Here is a 19,499-nt window from a genome sequence, read left to right as displayed (position 1 = left end):
CGTTTGTTGTAAGTGTGGCCGTGTACGAACTACAAGACGCACGACAGAAATTGGGGCAAACAATGATACCATTGTAGGAAATTTTAATAAGGCCCTGCCTAGAAAAGTGGCAATTTTTGTTTGGATTAGACGTGTTTTTGCTTTAAAGAGTGCCAAGTGAACCATGTGACAGTGCCGCGGTGGGGAAGCCTGTCCGTCACAATGAAGCAGGTTAGCCATGGCGTAGGTTCAACCATCCGGGAAGGATATCTGTCGAGAGACAAGTCTAACGACTGGTTCGTTGAAAGGGGGTTAGCAGCCTTCCGTAATTTCCATGGGTGGAGATTTGGAAGATTGACTGATACGCCCTTGTAATAATGTTTAACTATATTGTTAAGGCTACATGGCTGAAAGCAATGGGAAACTACAGCTCTAACTAACTCCCGAGGATTTGCAGCTCTCTCTTTATGAATGAATGGTGTACTGATGATGTCTTCAGATTTCCAGGAGTGAACTACACGAGAGGGGGCAATCACCAGGAAGATGAATAAGGACATTCCTGCATCCAAGGAGGATTTTTGTACAAAAACATTTGTAATCTCTACTAGAGACATTACTGAAACCAATGCTGAAAGCGCCACTGGATGCGCCGAAGGCGTTGCAAACTAAGGCAACGCAGATTTCGCGAAAAGATCTGAAGGAGATGGCAAAGCGGACAGTGTTTTCTCCACATTTTTTATCAGCGCCGGTCATTGCTTCGACACCTACCACGTCAAGACACACACCTTTTTTCCGAACTCTTGTCCGCGACGGAATATCATACGCAATTCAGTACGTTGCTTAGATATATCTACCTAACAAAACCTTTGCCATTTTTGGAACAAATCTTTACCAAAAGCAGGAACAAGAACGATTCGCCCTACGGCATTCGCTGCTAGAAGAAGAGTTTTCGCACTGGCGATTCAGGTATGAAGATAAGCGATAATACACAAGTGCGAAAGGGCTCCTTGAGGTTCTGTTTCCTTTACTCCTGACAGCGAAGATTAAAAAAAGATCATATCTTCAAGTACAGCTCCATCTTACTTACCACAAATGCCTATCGCTGTAACTATAGTCATTCTGAACTGGTCAACGCTAATGGGAGCGTTAAATACAGAACAATCATCGCAAAGTTATTCCCTACGGCGGAGAGTATTCAACGCACAACTTCAGCATTTGGCTCGACTTTTAATACGTTAAAATCTAACTTAAATAATACCAATAAATTGGTAAACGCCTCCAGCTCTTACGGGCTTCTCAACTGGTCACAAAGGAGAAATTTTAGAATCAGAAGAGGAGCTTCGCCAAGCTGGCATCATCGGCTTTTAAAACGGCAATTGCCTGCTTGTTACACAGTCTAGCCCGCCCCAAATAGTGTATTTACGTCACAGAGTCATTTCACACGGAGTTGACGATGTTTGGTGTCGTTGTAACGCATCACTAGACTGTGCAGTAAATCGAGCTAGCGTTAAAATCCCTTGGCTGTAAATTCTCGCCACATGTTTGAGTTTGAAGTTCGATTGAAACGTTCCACAACACTGGCACTATCGGCACGAAACTACAACTCGGATTGGAAAATATTCCGCGTTTGAATCGTATTTTTATTCTCATTAAAAGAGCCGAACCCCGGCATCATGGATTTCGCACAGGTGATTATGTTCGAATCAGTAAACATAAGTCTATATTTCCCAAAGTTACAACCGAATGTCGCGAAGAGGTTCATTTATCTTAGGGATCAAGCCAAAGTCACAAGGGCTTAACAATGGGAAGTATTGTGGATGGTACACCGAACTGGAGCACGGAGATTTTCGTATTCGAAAAGTCAAAATTGCAGGTCTAGTCACCTATTTACTTGACGATCTCAAAGGGCAGCCGACACAAGGATAATTTTATATAGAAAAACTAAGAAAATTGCGATATCTAGAACACTACATAGTAGAAAAAGTACTGCAGAAATGCTGTAATCAACTTTACGTTCGACCTTAACAGTCCCTTAAACAGCGACTGTTCTGTTGATAGTTCCAGTGGGGCGGACTACTACCTGACGAATCTCTGGAACAGTTCTGAAGCGAACTTGAAAATAGGTGCATTGAGTATGGTATGAAAATTAGGCTTTCTAAGACTAAATTGATGTCAGCAGGTAATAAACCCAAGAGAATTGAATGTCAGATAGTGAATGCAAAGCTGAAACATGTAGATAATTTCAAGTATTTAGGATGTTTGTTCTCCCAGTATAGTAGAACTGTGAGATTGATTCATGGTGCAGTAAAGTTAATGCAGTGAGTTCGCAGTTGCGATCAACAGTATTCTGTAAGAAGGAAGTCAGCACCCGGACGAAACTATCTTTACATCGGTCTGTCTTCAGACCAACTTTCTACCAAATAAATCACCCACAGCTTGCACTGAACGCTGCCGAACGTTGTCGTGCAAAATGATGGATGGGTTCTGCAGAAAGTGTCGCCACTTCTTTCTCAATACTGGTCGCAGGTTGTGTTCCAAAAATTAACAGTAATACTCCGAATTGACGGTACACGAGAATAACCATAAGTTTCACACTGCTGTGGTTGTGACGAACTTTGATTTACGGAAGTGAAAGCTAGGTGGACTGAGGATATCTTATTCATATGTTAGAAGTAACAGACATGAAAGTAGCTAGAATGATTGGTGGTAAAACAGGTGGGAACAATTGCAGAAGGGTACTCGGAATGAGAAGATAATGGCTAAGTTAGGCGTAAGGATGAAGCTGTACGCATAAACCGGCTTCAGTGGTGGGGGCACGTGAGGCGAATGGAGGAGGATAGGTTACCTAGAAGAATAATGGACTCTGTTACGAAGGGTAAGAGGAATAGGGAGAGACCAAGACGGCGATGGTTAGACTCAGTTTCCAACTATTTAAAGATAAGTGATGAATAACTAAACGATACCACAGAATTAGTTGCAAATTGCGCTATTATTAAATCCAGTGTGGGTTGCAGACTGAATGCTGAAAGGCATAACAGTCTATAATGAAGAATTATGTATGTATGTATGTATGTATGTATGTATGTATGTATGTATGTATGTATGTATGTATGTATGTATGTATGTATGTATGTATGTATGTATGTATGTACAAAGTGGCACTCACGTGGCAGAGCGCAGCGGAGTTGTCAACTCCTGAAACAGAAATTCTAAAATATATTTTCATTTGATCTATAGGTTTCCCAAATTTACAAAAAATGTCAAATATCTTGTAGTCCGTGCTCCTAGAGCAAAACGGACAATTTTCGTGCCTCCACGCGTACACAAGGGCCCATTACCTGACCTTCCATGTGTAGCGGTGAATTGCCTTATGGTTGATGAATGTATTCTTATCTGCTAATAATAATAATAATAATAATAATAATAATAATAATAATAATAATAATAATAATAATAATAATAATAATAGGTAACGTAAGGGTATATTCTGCCCGAAGGCAGGCACGAACCTCCGCAGATGTGTGCCTGAGCCGGAGTTTACGTACGGTAGGGTGGCCAGTTCCTTTCCGCTCCTCCATTCCCTCATCCCCCACCAACAGCGCGTGGCAACCCATCAAAATCTCGACCACGCCTAATGTTGCTTAACTTCGGAGATCTCACGGGATCCGGTGTTTCAACATGGCTACGGTCGTTGGCAATAGTAATAATAATAAGATAATAATTTGAAACGATTTAGATTTACGTTAAAGCGGATATAATCACGTAGAATAATGGTAAGTGTCAATTTAATGATGGAGTAACCTAGAAAATGTAGGAAGTGCTCGTGTTGGACTTTGTATGAGTTTTATTTGGCTTTCACACTGTTATAATAATGCAGTTAGATCGTTGAGCCTTGCTTGCGAATATGTACTCCATTATTTCAGTGTGGTATTTGACGCCATGCTTCGACAGTGTGAAAGATGAATATGGCCCACATGAATTAAGCTTCTTATGCGGTTAAGTGACGTAGCTGGTCTACCAGTCACGGATTAATACATAATAAAAAATAATTATTTAGTGAGCACACTCTGGATTCTTCGATTGCGACGTGATCTGTCGTGGTATGTGTGTGATTAATGGTATGTCCCTGTATAATTAATACGGATGTAAGGATGCAAATTATCGGGATCCTTCGTGGTTGAATTCAGTAGTGAGTTATATATTTATTTGTGTGTTTTATTTTCAGTTCATCGTTGATGTGATATTTTTGATTGTCAGTAAGTCATTTTCTGCAATGACATTTGCGTCGACTGTAATTTTTGTGCATTGTTGTGTTGGTTTTGTTCAGAGTTGTGATTTCTACTCCATAGAAATAGAGAGATGAGTTAAACGTGTCGTTTAACTTTAAAATTATTTGTAATGAAATGTTATATGCGTAAGTCGAGATCGTTAACAGGCTGATAGGGCGCCTAAACAACGTGTTCTTTTGGAGTGCATTAACATGTATTGGGAATGCTTAGAGAATGTCTTGAGAATGCATTGAGAATTTAATAATTTAAGCCTACCTATGTTTAAATATTTTCTAGAACAAGTTGATAATTTAAAGTGAATTTAGTGTTTCTTTAGGATGACAATTTGTGATTAACCAATAAAGATTAAGCCAGGTGGCATTTGTAAGAAGTAAATCGAATGTTGCATTTTTGTGGATAATCGAGGAATTACTTTGCTACGAGTTAAATTCATTGAAAAAGTTTTGATTAAAAAGGATTCGATATGTGTAAATGAGTAACATAAATTCAAAGTGATTTTCTAACAGGAAGGAGACATTGGCTATGTGAACCCAACTTATTCAATAGAATGGCATTTTATTTTCAGAGTAATATTTTGAATTAGTGGGACTTTCCTTTATCATGCATTTCTTAATTCAAGTCATTTGTTGATTATTTCTTATCTCATAATTTGATTATGAATAAGTCAAGTCTACTTTTCATCTTGTTGATTATTTCACTGGTATGTGTTCCTTGAGACCCTCTTTCCTATTCTCGCACATTCATCAGACACACGGACATGGCGGAGTCGAGCGCGAACTCTGGCTAGTATGATCTCAGCATGTATGTAATCACAAGATCTAGTGGTCTCCGAATAAGTGCTGGTTTCACATCGATGTATGATTTATCGCAGTTCACAAGCAGAAATGTTATATTTTTAGAGAATGGGAGTCATTCTCACACCACGCAGTTGTGTAAACTGAGAAACTTACTTTCAAATGTTTTAAACACTTCAATCCCACAACTGGGAGAGGATGCTTTTGTGGAACGAGGATGAGTACAGCCTGACTGGACATCGGCTCACTTCGCTCTTCTACTGTAGTGCGCAAGTTCCTTACTTAACATTTTCCAGGACGCTGGATTGATCACGGTACTCTGGCATGGCGACCTTCTTTGAAATGAACTGCATGATGTCCTGACTTCATAACAGCTGGCAATTGCTTGTGAGGGTTGAGCTGTACCTAGGAATTTGCGTGTTCTTATGCCACAAATGACAAAATATAGTGCAATGCAGTTCCTAACCATCACACCGGACATGCTCCTAAAATATGTCAAGGAGAACATGGATTCGTATGCACTTGTGATACACTACGATGACGAGCACAAATACGCACTGGAAACTTAATACCCTCACATATCTCTGGCTCGGGTGCAAAAATAAACCAGCATTTCCTGAAATCAAAAATAAAATTAATGAATATTTGGTGAGAATGTATTGGTTTAGCTTTAAGAACTAGTCGTTACACTTTCGAATTTTTAACTTTAGACGAAATAATGTTCCAAATATGTAGCCATACAGTCAGTTGAAGCCTTAAACCTTGATTATATTCAGTATGTTGATCAAGATACATATATACATAGGATGCATACATACATACATACCACAACTTCATTATAGACTGTTATACTTTTCAGTTTTCAGTCTGCAAGCCTCTGTGAATTTACTAAATGCCGATCTGAGACTTTGGAGCAAACCAAAAATCTGTCTCAGAAATGACGCAGGCATTCCGAGGCGTCTGCATCAAGGCTTTCCAATCTTCGGACTGAATTACGATTGGACAACATGTTAGTAATAAAACTGAAACATTAATATTTTCGATATTATAAGATCTAATACCTTCACAATTTCATTATGGATGCATTCAAGTGAAATAAGGGATATGCACATAGAATAGGACTCGTCACTAAATGAAGAAGAAGATTGGTGCATATTCCTGAGATTATGAACTTACGCATAAGTAGCAAATTACTTTCTTGTGTTCTTCTCTTCTCCTTGAGGAGACATGAGAGTTGGGCAGATGGCAGGGGAGAAGAAAGTGGATGAAGGGGCTTGTGCGGAGTTAGGGTAAAGAAAAACTTGTTGTTTATTCCCAATGGGGCTATCCTTTCCTCCCTGAGCGAGGACCCCCCTGCACTGCTGCCATTACATCGGAGAAAGAGGAGTCTAGTTGTCTTCAACTGGGGATAGGGAGCGCAAGGGGTAATGAAGGACAGCATTACTGTAGCTCTTGAGGGACACAATGAATGACACGCTGATTCCACAATACGTAATAATAGATCTAGTGCACTTCCACAATACTCTTACTACCGGGCGAGTTGGCTGTGCGGTTAGAAGGGCGCGGCTGTGAGCTTGCATCCGGGAGATAGTGGATTCGAATCCCACTGTCGGCAGCCTTGAAGATGGTTTTCCGTTGTTTCCCACTTTCGCACCAGGCAAATGCTGGGGCTGTACCTTAACTAAGGCCACGGCCACTTCCTTCCGACTTCTAGGCCTTTCCTATCCCATTGTCGCAATAAGAGCTATCTGTGTCGGTGCGACGTAAAACCACTAGAGAAAATACCCTTACTTTCGTAGTTAAAGAGTCGAATCCTGGCACAACTTTTGAGTGCGAAATGGTCGTTAGCACGTTAAGTAACTCATTGTAAAGGCAATATTTGGCACTCTGAATTCTCTCGATACTAATTATACGTCGTACCTATGCTGGAGAATTGTGTTGATGAAATGGAAAATGCTTCCGTTGGAAGTGATCATAGACAATTTAACAGAGAAATACAGAATGTTTACTATCAACTCTTCTTTAAGGAGAAGGAATTCCATGCCAACCTCAGTAAACATTTTCGTTCAGACAATTATTCGATTCAATGCAGCAACTTTACCAGAAATTCAGAAACAGTACTGATCAGCTAATTATCACCAAATTAACTACAGTATTAATATTACAACAGTTACACGTGAATTAACCTTAAGGTGCGTAAGTGTTTCACATACTAACTTTAGCCGAGGAGGATTGGTAAAGTGAAACAGAATACAGTAAAAGGACCGGGACACCTTCCTCTGTCTTGGAATTGTAAATTCGTTGCCCATCCACTCAATAGGACATTCAGGACACATCTAATGATCCTTTGGTTCATTCGCCACGTAACTAAATACATTGAAACCCCTCACTTTGGACACCCCTGTATCCTGGACACCCCTTTTGATTGCCCATATGAACTTCTATGGGACTAAATACCGGCACCTCGGCGTCTCCGAAAACCGTAAAAGAAGTTAGTAGGACGTAAAGCCAATAACATAACTATTATTATTATTATTATTATTATTATTATTATCATTATTATTATCTTTTCTCCCATCAGACTACGCCACTGATGATAACAGAGATCCATACACTGTTACCTCGCTCTTCGTGAAAGAAATGATAAAATCTAATTTATCATATGCAAATTACTCAAGGGCTGAAGAGGCTTGGAAAGCTGTAAATGTGTCTTCTCTATATTTTCGTCTCTCCAGACCAGTGGAATGACCTATTCCTGTCATAATGCAGGTTTACACGCACACAGAAATGAGGTCTTATTTTATGTTAAACAGCCATTTTATTGCCCTCCATTGTAAAAGAAACGATGTACTGTGATTTATACAAATGATTTCATTGCGCTCTGCCAACTTACAATGAAACTTAAAACCCTCAAATTGCCCTTCTTCCTTCTTAGTCCTTCACTCTAAACTTGATCGTCTTCAGCTGTTTGAAAGAAATCCAGCTGCAGCTTATTTGAAGTTTTAGAAAATTTCACTCGATCATATCCAGTTGCAAATGCAGTTGCAAATAGCCCTGTAACACAATATTTTTAAATGGCAAAATCACACAGTCTAAAATCATGATTTTCTCGAAAACATAGAATGAGTTAAGAACAAACAAAACTCGACTAATATTTGTCATTTCTAGTATATAGATTGGACACGTCAAGAAAAAAGTAACTTACATTTTTCTATCCTGCAGCTCTATGCCTCTAGTGTACAATATATAGAGCTCTTGGAAAGTGAATAAATGTTATGAAAAAAAAATTAGAAAATCTTGCCAGTGACAATGTTGGCACTCCGTATAATGTGGTACTCTGAACTAACAGAGTTCCTTTGGGCATTACTAATTTGACACTCCCTTCATTTGTATTTCATTAGTGGCCTGTCTCATTACGGCTCTGCGCTCAGGGCTTGAACCCTCAGTCATCTGGGTAACTTGTTGACGTAAGGAGTAATCTAGCGTAATGTACTTCAGTATGAACATGGGACAAATAAACGTCACGTGCAGTCTGTGGTAACATAATACGTGCTAAACCGGCTGCGCCAATCAGGTTTTACAAAAGAAGAAATCCCAACTTGTGGCATGAGCAAATATATAATTCTACGCTTTAAATATATATCAGGAATAATGCGTACGATCCATTCAACAATGGTAGTGATATTTCATTAGCGCTCAATATTTGTGCTCATTAATACAATAGTTTCGTCAATATTTAGTCTTAACGAGTGTAATATTAAACAGAACATTCATATCACCTCCTTCGTCGTATTATAGATATTAATTAATACAAAGCCAAGGCGTTAATTTTGATTCCTTGTGACATAAATACCGAGGGAATAGCTTTCTCCATCTATGTGATTTTCTTGAGAAGTTTCCTGATTGCCTATAGAGGGTTTGAGTTTTTCTCCTATATGATAAATCGTCCACCGAAGACTAAAGGATGTTCGAAGCCAACAGATATACGAAAATACGCTACAGTAGCCTGTTGGCCACAGAAGACATTGTATATCTCTGTTGTCCCCAATATCTGACAATCATTACAATGTATTTGCCAGCTGGGGAAGCATCTTTACTTTACTCCCCTTCTTGTTACTAGAATATAATATTTTATTGCTATTTGCTTTACGTCGCACCGACACGGATAGGTCTTATGGCGACGATGGGATAGGAAAGGCCTAGGAGTGGGAAGAAAGCGGCCGTGGCCTTAATTAAGGTACAAAACCAGCATTTGCCTGGTGTGAAAATGGGAAACCATGGAAAACCATCGTCAGGGGTGCTGACAGTGGGGTTAGAACCCACTAACTCCCGGATGCAAGCTCACAGCTGCGCGGCCCTAACCGCACGGCCAACTCGCGCGGTAGGATATAAATCGTCTACACAAAAGAACCATCTCTCCATCTTCGAATATGTTGTCATTCTTCATCAACTAGAGAGTGTCTTCTTGAGTGTTTGAACCTTCTGCCCTAACGTTAGCTATGAGGGTCCTAGCCCACTTTTTAAATGATAATATTATATTGCCTGACTTCCTAAGAATATCTGCCACTCAGTTCCACGTTTATATTTTCATTCATTACTTCACCTACACATCTGACATCCATTTTACCGAAATAGAAACGTTTACAGCTGGCTTGTAATTCGGTTTGTAACATAACACAATTACGAGCGTAGGAGAATAATTAATTTTATATTGCTTGTGGAAGTGCTTAATTTAGCTTTCTTTGTAATAATTCTAACCGTATAAGTTGGAAATAGCTCTAAAAAGGGCATAATTGCTTTTTTCAATGAGTTGTCCTGTATACATTTTCAATCCTCCAACAATAGAATCTAGGGGAGACTGGAGTCAATTGTAATAAATTACACACTTTCCTCGACCTATATTGAACACGGTCGAAGTTACTGTAAGTAAAGTCTGGAAGGAAATCTCTGAATATGTAGGAATTGTATTTCTTCAAAACAACTAAATACGCATGCATAATAATCGTGTATTTGTATCAGTACACACTGGTACAATACTGTCCCTGCTATTGGAGCGACTGTAACGGACTCAAGGGCCAAAATAAAAGTTTATTTCAGGGTATAATATTGAACCATTTGGACACCCGTCGACTGTCGGTCTTCTGCCACAACTTCCCCGGTAGTGACATTCAAATCTTGAAGACTTTGGATTGTAACGGATTGTAAAAGTTGTGGGTTAATCTACTCGATCTGTTGAAAATCTGGCTTTCACAGCCGAACTCAAAATTTACACTTAAATAAGGTTGTCCAACTTTATTTTATACCAACGTGGAATATCATACAGCCATCGAATGGACCCTTAATCCAACCAAACTAACCTCCAGTTACTTTGTACAGGTTATAAATTATTTTATGCAAAACATGGTGCTTGTCACTTCGCCGTCCGGTCGGCAGGGTTCAGACGAACGCATGTAATTGCTTCAAATGATAGGCAAAAATATGCTGACTGAAATTTATTGAAATTTTATAGGCTTCCTTTTAAGTTGATTTGCGATATACAAAAATCTGACATTAAAAGAAAATATAACAGTCACCTTTGGTAATGTTTAAAATAGCTGAAACAAATTCATTAAATCGTAACAATCTTTCTTAAATGTACAATTGAAATGTGAGGACGGCAAAACTCTAAACAAAACGCGTAAACCTGAAAATCGGTAACCCAGATTTCAGATCAAAAATTCTGGGTTAATCTACACGAACTGTTGAAAATCTGGCTTTCACAGCTGAACTCCAAATTTACATTTAATTAAGGTTGTCCACCAATTTTAAATACCAACGTGGGATATACAGCCATAGAATGGACCCTTAATCGAACCAAACTAACTTCCAGTTACTTTGGACAGGTTATAAATTGTTTTATGCAAAATATGGTGCTTTTAAAACTTAAGTTACAACAACTAAGAACACAAGAGAAAATCGCACTATCTGATGCCACCACAGGACACCGTTAAGCTACTATCAAACCAGTGCTCAAATACGTATTATAAGAAATATATTCAGAAAGAACCAATAAATGATAAATATAGGTATGAGTTTACTTAACATATTCAGAAGGAACAATAGGAAGGTAAAGAAATATTTCATTAACAACACGCTCAGAATGAACGCCATACAAAAATGAAGTTGCAGGAAAGTGCCACTTACTTGAGAACAATGATTCAATAATCAACTTTCAGGTTATGTGGAATCAATGTCAACGAAACGTATGTAATTACATGCACGTGGATCGTCGAAAAATAGATGAAATATGTGAATCTCATTCTTTCTCAAATTCTAACACTAAAGATCTGTCTAACCAATTTTGTATCCTTAATCTACTGCTAACGAACTAAATCAAAAATCAAACCAAAAATAAAAATAAAGTCACACGTGCGGAGAAAAAAATAATCCGCAGCCGCAATTTCCAAGCAATCAATTAAATGTCAATAGTAATGCAAAACCGGTCTAGAAAGCCAAGAATAACGGCCGAGAGGATTTGTCGTGCTGACCACACGACACCTCATAATCTGCAGGCCTTCGGGCTGAGCAGCGGTCGCTTGGTAGGCCAAGGCCCTTCAAGGGCTGTAGTGCCATGGGGTTTGGTTTGGTTTAGTATTGCAAAACCTGTCACCGATCCTTACAATATAATCCTGAAGAAAATATAAAATATGAGAAAGAACAAACAACTTACTTCAATATCTGTAGCTCAGTGGTCGAGACTAGACTCTATTAACTGAGTTTTCATATGGTATTACCGTTATATTTACGCAGGCTAGTGCAACACTACTATGGAGGCACTTCGCAGCTAGCAAGTAAGTCAAGCCGAAACATGACCGAATACTGAGTCCCACTAACTTACTTTCTTAGACCTAGTCCAGCACTTCAAACACTAACACTTCCATGAATGTCGATACCAATATAAACTGAAATCCAAATATTTACATCTCGGTCCTATCGCAAACCGTACGATAACGCTTATCAAAAACGTATCTTAATATTAAATACAAATGAAAAATATTTACAATGTTGACGGTTCAGTTGGACTGTAATTCTATATCAACCCGGTATGGTAATGTTACTAATTTACCTATGAGACCTCAATACATGGTCACATTTACGAAAATTCTAAGCTCGTCGAACCTAAACCAGAAAAATTGAGGATCGGGAACACTTCCCATGTCACAACCACGAAGTGGCAACTCAACAAGTCAATAAATTTTATTAATTCCAAATCTCAAACGTATCAGAAAACCTAACCAGTGGTTTTCATATTTCACTCGAGCTTGCAATGTGGGGTGCGGTATATCCTACAGTAAACACCAACACGAAGTTAAAACGAAACGAATTATTGCTAAACGCAACCAACCACTTTATTACTGCGACGAATACACTATTCAGTCACTTGAGGTCCATTAACCAACTAGTTCTCAAGCTCTTTACAAGAAGGTATTATATGGACGTAACATGACAGAAAAACAGTCCCACTTTGAATCAATATTTAGACACTGACATCACTTGCAGTTAAAATGGCACTAACTTAAAACGGGCATTTCTTCTTTGATCAATTAGCTCTGCATTTCATAAATATCACGCGTTACAGAGGTACCGTTGGCACAGCCTGTTCCAAAATTTAATGAATCATTATTAATACTAACCTAGTACTAATACAAGTATAACCTGCCCCAAAACTTCATCATCATACTTATACGGGGCATTACCTAGCACATCCTGCCTTACAACTTCCTCACGATCATCATTTGGAAGGTATCCTAACTTTATCATACCATCCCAGAGGTCGTATATCTCATCGTACTTGTGATCTCATAAATCCCAAAATTGCCCAACACAGACTTTACAGTGACTAAGTTAACTATAGACCCCAAGAAAATGATATAGATCTTCGTCTGTAACACACACTGTTTGACTATAAAATCCCATAATTAATTAATTTATTGCCATCTTGAAACACTTATCGAACACGATTAAAAGTTATTATTACAATCACATTATTTATTTCATTAGTAATATTCTTCTTCTTATTATTTTTATCACTTTAGCTTGCACAAATAAGATGCGTAAATTTACTATAACTCTTGATATCAAACTTTAACAGTGCCCTTCATTATCACGAAACGTGGACATAGGCGAACCGATTTAGGATATACATTAAAAAAAATAACCACAAATGGATTGAAATTGACTCCGACATTCTCTTACAGACTAGCACCTGCAAAATGAAGTCGATTCTCGCCATTTACACATTAAGGAAACTAACAATTAAAATCTTACTACAAGAAAGACACAAACATTTAGCTGCAGATGATTGGGAAATTTTCACTGGCTACATTACTGCCAGCAGTCTCCGTATATCTTAAACCATGACGCTCTTGACTGGGATCTCCTTCCTCGAAACTTATCCATGATTGGTCGTAATTCTTCTTTAATAACCACTCAAATTTTCACAGGCTTTACACAAATATAGCCGACCCTGTGGTGTAGTGGTAGCGTGCATGCCTCTTACCCGGAGGATCCGGGTTCAGTTCCAGCTAGGTCAGGGATTTTTACCTGATGAGGGCTGGTTCGAGGTCCACTCAGCCTACGTGGTGACAATTGAGGAGCTATTTGGGGGTGAGATAGCGGCCCCTGTGTAGAAAGCGAAGAATAAGACCGAGAGTACTGGTCGTGCTGACCACACGACACCTCGTAACCTACAGGCCTTCGGACTGAGCAGCGGTCGCTTGGTAGGCCAAGTCCTTGTTGCGCCATGGGATTCGATTTTTTACACAAATATCTTGTTGAGAAGGACACCTCAACAATCTTATTTTAATATAGATACGTACTGCACGTCAACATCCATGGCTGTGACAATATGGAAGCTGCTGGGGGTATGGGTAGTGCTGAGTAATGACATTCAGAGCACAACTAGTGCATCTAAGTGTTATGAAAGGTGCTGCTCACAGGGTCAGTCGTGCTGCAATAGTACTTTCTGACCCAATGAGGAAAGCAACGGCAAACTACCTCACTCCTCATCTTGCCTAGTAGGCCTCATTTTGGTGCTGCCATTGGTTTTTGGGGTTTCCTTATAACCGCATAGCCTTTGGTGGTGCTATATGAGGATCCAACCAGCCTCTGGGCTATTGACCTGACAGACAGACAGACAGACAGACAGACAGACGTACTGCACATAACATAAATTTCGCGACCGACAAGTGCTGGCACAACATGACCGTAACGAGACTGGCATATTTACTCAGGTCTGACCATATGTTCCTTATGTCGCAGGCGTGGGAATTGGTGGTCTCCCTTTCCACTCTCCCTAACTGATAAAAACATAGCGCTGAGATTTTTACAAAGATTTTGGGCTCCTTGAAGTCCTTGCGTTTTTATATTTGCAATGGTGATTATCTCAAATTTTCCCATCTGCTATGGGGACGTAATTGCTAAGGCGTGACTTGTTAGATTTACCGCAACTTGGTGATGCAATCATGGCATGCGCTGATCATCCCTTAGCATTTGACAGATGAAGCTCTTTTATGAACATTTTAATAGATATACCTCCCTTTGAGGTAATGTTTTGTAATAACTTTTCATTATATTTTAATTAATCCTTCAAAATCTAAAGCTAATTATTGTTGGGCAGATGAAACAAATCAGTACGCCAAAAAGAAAAAAAAATCCTCCACTAACTTTATCTGGTAAAATATTCCGTACGAGAACTCGGTAAGAAACCTAGGTGTTATTATATTCTTAACTGGGTGAAGCACATTACCAATGTCTGTGGAAAGGTGTACGCCTCCCTTCACCAACTAAAATATCATCAAAATATGCTGCCACTAAACATGAGAATTGAAGACCTCGGTGCAAGAAGGGGACAGCTCAACTTTGTACTTGTTTTCTGTTTTATATTGACATATATGAAGAAAAATATTCTCTCTGTTTGTGTGGAAGAACGATACAGCACCAACTAATATTCCATAAGGTATTAAAGGAAAGGAGTTGTAACAGTCTGTGTTTCGGGGGAAGAATGGGAGAGCTCCCGGGAGCTGTCAACAGTGAAGTTCAAAGTTGTGGAGTTAGTTGAAAAATAAGTTCCCCCAGATTGCTTGTGGTTTTACAATGAACTGATTCAAGAAGATGATGCTAGAAGTAACACGAGTGATGTAGAAGATGGAGATTATGATGACTAAAAAGAAATCCTGTCATATAACGAAGAAAGTAACTTAGTTTACTATTACCAAAATACAACAATGTTTTTGTCATAAAGCAAACATGTAACCTACTGTACTATTTCCAAAATATATGATTGTTTTTGTCACTATTTTCTCCTTTTTTACCACGAAAACCAATAAAAACACATGTATTTGGAGCAAAACAGGACAACTCCAATATATACATGAATATTTAAGAAGTATAAAGAATATATTTTTTACAAAATTTCACTGAACTCGGTTTTTAAGTGACCAAGTCTAAACTAATGCGAAATATAAAAATAAAATCTTTAAAAATAAATTTTTAAAACGTTTTTCGTTGTTTCTGCAAAGTTTTGTAAAATGAAGCTGTCCCCTTCTTGCACCGAGGTCTTCTATTAAGCTTATAATAACTCTAAGCCTCCCCATATTTTCCTACTGTAACGCAGTGCTAATTGATGCCACGAGAGAGAACGACAAAACCGATTAGAACGTGCCATGAACTCTTGTATTACCGGGCGAGTTGGCCGTGCGATTGGGGATTCGCAGCTCTGAGCTCGCATCCGGGAGATTGTGGATTCGAACCCCATTGTCAGCAGCGCTGAAGAAGGTTTTCCGTGGTTTCAAATTTTCACACCAGGCAAATGCTGGGGATGTACCTTGATTAAGGTCACGACCACTTCCTTCCCATTTCTAGGCTTTTCCTGTCCCATAGTCGCCATAAGCCCTATCTATGTCGGTGCGAATAAAGCAAATAGAAAATAATGAACTCTTGTATCGATTTATTTTTTCCTTACGCTATGATGTTCATGTTACCCCTTATTATGTCAAATTTCCCTTCTAAAATTTGAACAGTATAGATGCCTCCACGTGGTTGTATTAATATTTCGAGTAATAAACGAGAATATCCCATGCTACTTATCTTCAAAACTGAATTTACTTTCCCCTTTCCAGCAGCATAACACACGCTCCGGCAGCACACTTGCTATACCTCTCAGCAGGCCAGCAGCATATAGCCGTTCCTTTGTTGCAAATGGAGCTAGAATATGGAATTATCTTCCCATAATATTAGAGCATAAAAAGCTTAAATCCCTTCAAATCTTCTTGCCGTGGGCATCTCCTACATGTGTGTTGCCGGATTGAATGAATCTTGTGGTGTGAATGTGTGTATGAATGTACGCTTACTGTGCTTATGTAGTTTCTAATATTAAGCATATTTATTGTGCTTATAATACATCTTTAGTCTCATGTTACTCTGGTTTGTAATGGTAGTTTCTAAGATAAGATTAACAATATTTATTTTGCTTATGTTATTTGTGTCATAATACTTCTAGTTTGTAAGATAATAAACATTTCTCTCATATGTACAATGCTAAAGAATTGAGATTAACAAGGCCATGAGTCCTAACTTCCCCTCTATTAATAAAGGCAATAATTATACTAATACTACTAATAATACATTCCTTCATATATTTTTCCTTTTAATACAGGCCAAAATATCCCGGTCTTATCAGTTTCCAAGGATTTACTATTACATTTGACACGCGAATACGTTCTCAGGTATCAAACCGTGTTAACTGATTTTTTTTGCAGCCTGGCCGCCTTCAGTATTTCTCCTTTCCTGCAGAAGACGTAATACTTTTATACAATATTAATATTACAACACCAAGCTGTGGATGAATTGTTGTTTGTACTAGGGTACTACTTTGACAAACCCGATACCCAGCTACTGTACGGTAGTTCTCACTATTCCAGCTTTCTATATGATAAACTCGATCACCTTGGACTTCGAAAATTAGACAAATTCACGCCACTCCTTAAGGTAACACGCGTGGATTCGACGTCATTTACCGACCCTGAAAGAATGTAGAGGCCCTAAGTGGGTGGGGTATTATATAGACTTCTACGTTACGCCAACCAGAGCGACCGCTTGTTGGATAATATTATGACATTTTCCATACCACTGAGATTTTTAAGAAGATTTTGAGCTCTTTGAATTCCTTTAATATTTATCTTTGCAATTTTGATAGCCTCAAAATTTTTCCCGTCTATCATGGAGACGTAATTACTAAATGTCTATTGTTAGATTTCCAGCGATTTGATGATGCAGTCATGGCACTCGATGATGATCCCCTGACATTCGACCGATGGAGCTCCTTTATGAACATTTTTATACATATATTTCCCTTTGAGCTAAAGTTTTGAAATAACTTTTCACTGAATTTCTTCTAATATTTTCCCTTTTAGTACAGGCCAAAATATCTCGATGTTATCAGTTTCCAAGGGTTTACTATTATATGTGATACCCGAATACGTTCCGAAGCTCTCCCGCCTTCGTCAGGTCACGTGACGAGCAGCCAAGAAAATCAGCACGCAAGGATCTAAAATTTGTTACTCACTCTGAAATAATATTGGAGGCTAGTTCTCCAGCGCACACGATTACTGTGACTCCCAAGGCGGTCCTTTTGAACATGTAGGAATAGAGGTTCATTATATTTTATGGAGTCATGGCATACAGTAAGCTACCTTTATTTACCTATATACTGTATATAAAATAAGAGTTTTGTCTGTACATTGCTTAGAATTTGAAAAGAATGGTATTTCTGTATCGGTCATTTCCACAGCAACAAGGAAATGCACTTCTTACTTCTCCCTAATTTCTGTCTGTCTGTCTGTCTGTCTGTCTGTCTGTCTGTCTGTCTGTGTGTCTGTCTGTCTGTCTGTCTGTCTGTCTGTCTGTACACGCATCATTAGAAAACGGCTAAAGATAATTTAATGAAAATAGGTATGCAAAGTCGGGGAATAAGTCGCTACAATCGAAGTTATAAATATTTTTATTCACGCTGAGTGAAATGGTACCGTAGTTTAGAGGAAGGTCTAAAACTTTTTTCTTAAATTTTTACGTCATTAGTGGTCCTATCTCATTGAAAACTGGTATACACAGTCGGAGAATGAGCCCCTACAATCTGTGATATAAATATTTTTATCCACGCTGATAGAAATGTTAGTTTAGGGAAAGGCCTAAAATTTAATTTTCAAATATTTATGTTATTAATGGTCCTATCTTAATGAAAATGGGTATGCAAAGTTGGAGAATAAGTCGCTATAATCTTAGCTATAAATATTTTTATTCACGCTGAGTGAAATGGTAGTTTAGGGGAAGGTCTAAAATTTAATTCTTAAATTTTTACGCCATTAGTGGTTCTATCTCATTGAAAAAACTGGTATACACAGTCTGAGAATGAGCCACTACAATCTAGGCTATAAATTATTTCATTCGTACTGAGTGAAATGGTAGTTTAGGGGAAGACCTAAAATTTAATTCTCAAATATTTATATTATTAGTGTTCGTGTCGATAAATACTACATAACCAAAGTTATATAGAATTGTATTTCCGACCGTTTATGTCTTATACATTTTTACCGTACAGGCTATGACAACACAGATAGTCATGAATTTGAATTTTGTTGTTAAGTCCATATCGGCGCTGAGCCACGAGAAAATGGGTTAACAGAATTTAATGAAAATCGGTATATAGAGTCGGGGAAAAGAAACTACAGTCTAAGATATAAACAATTGTATTCATCCTGTATGAAATTTTAGTTTAGGGGAAGGCGCCTAATATTTAATTTTTAATTATCTATGCTTTTGGTCCCATCGAAAAGTACTACATAACAAAAGTTACAGAGAATACAATTTCCGATCATTTATGTTTTATTCATTTTGCCGTACCGACTATGATGAGTGGTATTTCAAAGTCGGAAGAAAATTAAATGTGAAGGCCTACAATATCGAGAGCGCATAACATTAATCAACAATAAAATTACATTGAACATTGTTTGTTATTATATTTTTTGTCTCTTATGCTGCCTCTCTACTCCGATAAGTGGGATTACTCTGCTGCGTACCGAGTATAATAGCCTGACTGAATATTGGCGGGAAATAGCTTGGGAGTTAGAAACTTTCTTCTTTAGCATGCCATTCCTCTGGTTCATACTTTTTCTGATACAGCTGGTAGGTAACACACTGGTTCTTCATAGTATTCCAGTTATTCAATCCCTACTCTGACGCGCTGTTTTGAATGAGCAGTGTGCATACTTAAGGCAGAGTTTGACTTAGTAGTAGTAGTAGTAGTAGTAGTAGTAGTAGTGGTAGTAGTATGGCCTGGTCTAGAATAATAGGCCTATTCCAAATTATAGCACCACAATTCAGTAAACAAATCAAAATTCAA

Source organism: Anabrus simplex, chromosome 2 (assembly GCF_040414725.1).
Source record: "Anabrus simplex isolate iqAnaSimp1 chromosome 2, ASM4041472v1, whole genome shotgun sequence".
Taxonomy (NCBI): Eukaryota; Metazoa; Arthropoda; class Insecta; order Orthoptera; family Tettigoniidae; genus Anabrus; species Anabrus simplex.
The sequence above is the reverse complement of the archived record's forward strand: the minus strand, read 5'-3'. Positions refer to the sequence as shown.